Below are 6,188 nucleotides of genomic sequence, written 5' to 3'. Positions count from 1 at the left end.
TTGTTTTTCATTTGATTCCAATTCAAGCTGTTATAACGTCATTCTTCAATGTTAAAAACGGTGATCGTAACAATATAGCACGTTAATTCTTAAAATAAGCGTGTTTTTTTCACATTTTTAGCGAATGGTGTGCCGCAAGATTTTTTCAATGAAAGAAGTGTGCCTTGGCTCAAAAAAGTTTGAAAAATACTGGGTTATTGAATAGACGGTCCTGAAAACCTGGACTCATCCCCACTCACCCATTGTAATATGCTTATATTTATATTTAATATTTATTTCAAAGACCCCTTATGATGAACAAAATTAATGGATCTAAGTTTCTCTTGCCCGGACGCGGGTCACCGGGACTCCCCTCTGGAGCCAGGCTTGGAGGTGGGGCTCGTTGGCAGGCGCCTGGTGGCCGGGCCTACACCCATGGGGCCCGGCTGGGCTCAGCCCGAAGAAGCAATGTGGGTCCCTCTTCTCATGGGCTCACCACCCATGGGAGGGGCCAAAGGGGTCGGGTGCAGTGTGAGCTGGGTGGCAGCAAAAGGCTGGGACCATGGCGATCCGATCCTTGGCTGCAGAAGCTAGCTTTAGGGACGTGGAATGTCACCTCTCTTGCAGGGAAGGTGCCCGAGCTGGTGTGTGAGGTTGAGAAGTTCCCATTGGATATAGTCGGACTTGCTTCCACACACAGCCTGGGTTCTGGAAGCAGTTCTCTCGAGAGGGGTTGGATTCTCTTCCACTCTAGAGTTGCCCACGGTGAGAGGCGTAGGGCAGGTGTGGGCATACTCATTGCCCCCCGGCTCAGTGCCTGTACATTGGGGTTCACACCGATAGACGAGAGGGTTGCCTCCCTCCGCCTTCGGGTGGGGGGACGGGTCCTGACTGTTGTTTGTGCATATGCACTGAACAGCAGCTCAGCGTACCCACCCTTTTTGGACTCCTTGGAGGGTGTGCTGGAGAGTACTTCTGCTGGGGATTTCCTTGTTCTGCTGGGGGACTTCAATGCTCAGGTGGGCAATGACAGTGAGAACTGGAAGGGTGTGATTGGGAGGAACGGCCCGAGTTGTGTTTTGTTATTGGACTTCTGGACTCATCACGGATTGTCCATAATGAACACCTTGTTCAAACAAAAGGGTGTCCATGTGTGCACTTGGCACCAGGACACCCGGCCACAATTCGATGATCAATTTTATGGTTGTGTCATCTAACTTGTGGCTGCATGTTTTGGACACTGTTTTGGACACTCGGGTGAAGAGAGGGGGGGGGCTGTCAACTGATCACCACCTGGTGGTGAGTAGGCTTCGATGGTGGGGGAAGATGCCGGTCCGTCCTGGCAGACCCAAACGTATTGTGAGGGTTTGTTGGGAGCGTCTGGCGGAATTCCCTGTCAGAAGGAGTTTCAACTCCCACCTCCGGGAGAGCTTTTCCCATGTCCCGAGGGAGGCAGGGGACATTGAGTCAGAACAGACCATGTTCCATGTCTCTGTTGTTGAGGTGGCCAATCTGAGTTGTGGCCGTAAGGTGGTTGGTGCCTGTCGTGGCGGCAACCCCCGTACTCGCTGGTGGACACCAGCAGTAAGGGATGCTGTCAAGCTGAAGAAGGAGTCCTATCGGGCCTTTATGGCCTGTGGGACCCCAGAAGCAGCTGATGGGTATCAACTGGCTAAGCGGAACGCAGCTTCAGTGGACGCCGAGGCAAAAACTGGGGCCTGGGAAGAGTTTTTTCCAATCAGCCTGCCATGCACGTTTGTGGAATGTGGGAGGAAAGGAAAGTACCCAGAGAAAATCCATGCAGGCCAGGGGAGAACATGCAAACTCCACACAGAAAGGCCGGAGCCGGGATCGAACCCATGGCCTCTGCACTGTGAGGTCAATGCACTAACCACTGGCCCACCGGGCCGCAATGAAGAAGTCAAGTATGCTCTTTGCACAAGCCGTGACCATGATTCAATTCTCCAATATTTATTCAAAAGTACAGTGATATAATAAGAGGAAGGTACCAACCTCTGGGTAGGGTGAAGGTCCACTGTAAGAAAGAAAGGAACACTGTTAAATTAGAACATTGATCATTCATCAATCACATCCATACAGCTAATACAGATAAGATAAGATAACCTTTATTTGTCCCACACTGGGGAAATTTGCAAGAGTGGTAAAGCTGTCGGGTGTAACTTATGATGATGATTTTTGTTTTGTTCACTCATGTCGGGTTTGACAACGCCCGCTTCTGTCGGCTCCCATGTAAAAAAAATACTCTCCCTCGAATCCCAAAACATCACTCATCATTGTAGCGCATGGAAATTAGACAGTAGCTTTATGTTGTAGCGTGCTGGTTGCTACTGAAACATCGCGTGGAGTAACTCTAGTGGTGGGTACAGTAACCACACCGACAACGCCGCAAGCTTTCAGTCTGTTCAGAAACACTCAGAATGAGAAATTAAAATATTTTTAATTGAACTGTGGTTGACGACTTGCAGGAAGTGACCCGTATGTATGACAAAACATATTACCAATGAGAATATGAATTTTCAGAGACTCTGAAAAAAAAAAAGACTCTGAAAAAAAATTCTTTGGAATCTGACCTTGAAGACACACGTTTCATAATTTCACATGCTAAGGTCAGTAACCTCTACCTGACCCCATAGGTGACTTCCCAGAGTCCAGTATTAAAAATGTGTTTCTCATATTATGGTATAATATGATGGAGATCTTAACCTCAAGCTGACCCCAGAGGTCAAACTCAGAATGCCTCCACATCTGAAATTAAAGCTTTGGCCAAAATGAACAAAATGTAAAACATTTTAATATCATTTTTTTCCCTGAAAGTAAGAGCTTAACAGTGCCACTGCTATGCTTAGCGCCCCCAAACATCCTCACTTCAGATTGCTAGCGCGGTCGCTTTAGAATGCTTCATTGTCAGTCGCGCATGTGTAACCGATTACAGTGCACTATTTACAACGCAGAGGAATAACGCACCGGTTAGACCTGTTCCTCAAAGAAAGGCAAGAGAGCGATCAAATAGATTTTTTTTTTTTTTTACATGTCTGTATGCCTCTGAATGTTCTCATTTTCCAGGACATTTCATTCTCAGTGCATTTAGTGTTCATTGTTCTGGTTGTCTAAGAGGATGCATCGCTTCTCATCCGAAATGGTTTCATCTGTTCATATAACAAGGTTTGGTTCGGATTGCACAAGCCTCCAATTATTTAAGCTGCATTTGGAAGCATGTCCCAAACCATCAATGGTATTTATTATTCCTTTGGAATGCAAAACTACACTTGATGAGATGCCTTTCAGAAGCCTCCGTCTGTCAACAAGACTCGAGGAAATTGACGGGCTTCTCATTTTTCAAAGGCCAAGGTCAGACAAACTGGGAAAGGGCTTCGATGGGCCATTACTGAGAGTCTTGTTGCGGCCTCAAAAGTGCTGCGATTACCCGGTGGGATAGCCGCAGGAGGCCTAAATATATTTAGATGCTTGATGAAGTATCATCCATTCCATTGTAAGATTTGATTCCCTGTTGATTGTTCAGTAAGGCGTGGTTGCACATGTTTCACAATTTTGAAGGCTCATTCATATGTTCTTCTAAATTATTTCAATTCCCCTTACAGAGTCTTTAAGTCAACTTCTGGGCATGTCCCAATCCAGTCACGTGATTGGAAATCGGGGTCGATCATGTGATTTTCAACTGATCCGGTATCAGGTGAAAAAGATCAATTTTATTCATTTTTGGAACATTTAAAGATCAGAAAAGCAACAAAATAATCCAAATGCGCAAATATCTTGCCAAACATCAACACAACAGCTTAGTTTTAATTGGCACAATGTTATATTTCTGTTTACTTTTATTTTGTAGCAGTGAAGTTAGTGACACTAATCGAGCTGAAGGCACACCCACACAGACAGACAGATATGTTTCTCACAACCCCCGCCGACACCCCAACCAATCCTCCTGCAGGCAGCGGCAGAGTGGCGGGTTTGACTCCTAGTCGGTCTCCTCGCTAAATGGCATCTTCATTAAGAGAGCGACAGACATGTATCACAAGTGAATTTTTTTTTTTTTTTTTGGTGGGAAGCAAACTTGTTCCACATTGGTGCATGTTACGAGGTCGTAAATCATTGTCGTTTAATAATGCGACAAGTGACGCAGGTACCCAACAACTACATTAGCTAATGTGAACTCTTAATTTTTAGTCTACACAAGTCTATCAATTACAATATCAATGCATTGTTCAACATTGAACAGATCAAATGTACTCTAAAAGAGAATGCCTTCATTCGCTGTTCAAGCTTTGATGGGTCATTCCACTAAATTGCTGCCATTTGCGTCTCCAGACACTTACATGAAAATAAATTTTTAAGAAGCGTCCTCCACATTGATATGTATGTTTTTCGGTATCAGGACTTCGAATCCAGACAGAAGCTTACTTTTTTTTTTTTTTTTTTAGTCTCCCAGTACTGTCACACAACTTTCAACAGTGAGCGACTGGCTGAAACATCAGTCCAAAGATTTTTACGCTGAGCGAATATGGAAGCTTGTGCGCAGATGTGAAAAGTATGTGACAGTGCTGGGAGCCTACGATGAAAGATAAAAAATAAGTAAGCTTTTATCTGTGTTAGAAGTCCTCATATGGAAAAAAAAAATCACCTTATTTATCGAATGACCCTCGTATTCGGTTCAAAAGTTGACACTCAATGAGCGTAAATGCCATGGCTGCAGTTCCTGTATTCCATCGTTTCAATGCTAAAAACGCACAAAGATTTTCAGTCCAAAAGCAATGAACGTCTGAGATGGACCAATACTCAACAATAAACTAGACTGGTCTACCAACACGCACGCTCTGATCAGGATGGGGCAAAGCCGGCTCCTCCTGTTCAGAAAACTGAGGTCTTTTGGAGTTCAGGGGTCACTCCTTAAGACCTTCAATGACTCTGTGTTGGCCTCAGCCATTCATTATGGCATAGCCTACTGGTCAGGCAGCATCTCAGCCGGGACAGAGAGAGACTGCACCGACCGGTCGGGAGGGCCAGCTCTGTCCTGGGCTGCTCCCTGGACACTCTGGAGGAGGTGGGCAACAGGAGAATGCTAGCTGAGCTCACAGCTATGATGGACAGTCCCTCTCATCCCCTCCAGGCCACCCTGACAGCACTGGGTAGCTCCTTCAGCCAGAGACTGATACACCCTCGCTGCAAGAACGAGAAGTACCGCTGCTCGTTCCTGCCGACTGCTGTCAGGCTATAGAATAGACCAGGGGTCAGCAACCCAAAATGTTGAAAGAGCCATATTGGACAAAAAAACCCAAAAAACAAATATGTCTGGAGCCGCAAAAAAATAAAAGCCTTCTATAAACCTGACAATGAAGGAAACACATGCTGTATGTATGTAGGAGACTGGACTGTCTCAGAATTGTTTATGTTATTCATTCCTTTGTTGTGTGTTCACAAACGCCCCCATAGAATTTATTTTGTAATTTCCTCGCTTGATTTTTTTGTTTTGTTGGACTGTTTTCGCTTTTCTTAGTGTCAGTGAAGTGATCATTAATTTCCATTTTTCTGAGGCTGTCTTTGAACGCCTCTCGAGTTGAACGAGAAGAGAGAAGGCACGGAGTCGGACGCAGGCGTGTCTGTGTTAGTCAAGACTGTTAAAAGCATAAATAAAGTGTACGTTTTAAAAAACCAACACCATAGCTCTCCTTTTTCGGAGCTGCAACATGTATCTATATCTATTTGAGCTATATTAACCTACTATCAAATCTTTTTCCATTTTCAAATGGAGCTTTTTTATAAAGCATTAGACAGACCTGACCTGAAAACCTGGACTCACCCCACTCACCCATTCTGAATATGCTTAGATTTATATTTACTTATATATTTGTTGTTCTTCTACTTCTTCTACCTTTCATAATTTTTGCCGCTGTAAATTGGGAATTTCTCCATTGTGAGACAAATAGAGGTTTTCTTATCATATGTTAATACACATTTGGAGTTGCCATCAAATTTAGTGCCTGAAAAAAAGAAAGGAAAACATGTCAAACTCTGGGTTCATTTGAGAGTCTTTATCTCATGCACTGGCTGGTGGAATGGTCCAGATACTGTATATAATCCCGGACCGCTGCACTGTGAGGCGGACATGCAAACCAGCTGACTACAGTGCCGCCACCCCCTATCTATCTATCTATCTATCTATCTATCTATCTATC

General features: G+C 44.6%; 1 long non-coding RNA gene across 1 annotated transcript in view; it reads right to left on the bottom strand.

The window, feature by feature from the left end:
* Window positions 1-1,999: 1,999 nt before the first annotated feature.
* Window positions 2,000-6,188, bottom strand: part of LOC109520061 (uncharacterized) — a 7,592-nt gene continuing 3,403 nt past the window's right edge. Inside the window, exon 3 of the long non-coding RNA XR_002169086.1 lies at window positions 2,000-2,014. This is a non-coding gene — a long non-coding RNA (uncharacterized LOC109520061). The remainder of the gene's footprint in view (window positions 2,015-6,188) is intronic.

The sequence above is a fragment of the Hippocampus comes genome, unplaced genomic scaffold (genome assembly GCF_001891065.2).
Source record: "Hippocampus comes isolate QL1 unplaced genomic scaffold, H_comes_QL1_v1.1 scaffold352, whole genome shotgun sequence".
NCBI lineage: Eukaryota > Metazoa > Chordata > Actinopteri > Syngnathiformes > Syngnathidae > Hippocampus > Hippocampus comes.
Note: the sequence above shows the minus strand (reverse complement) of the source record. Positions and strands in the feature narration are given on the sequence as shown.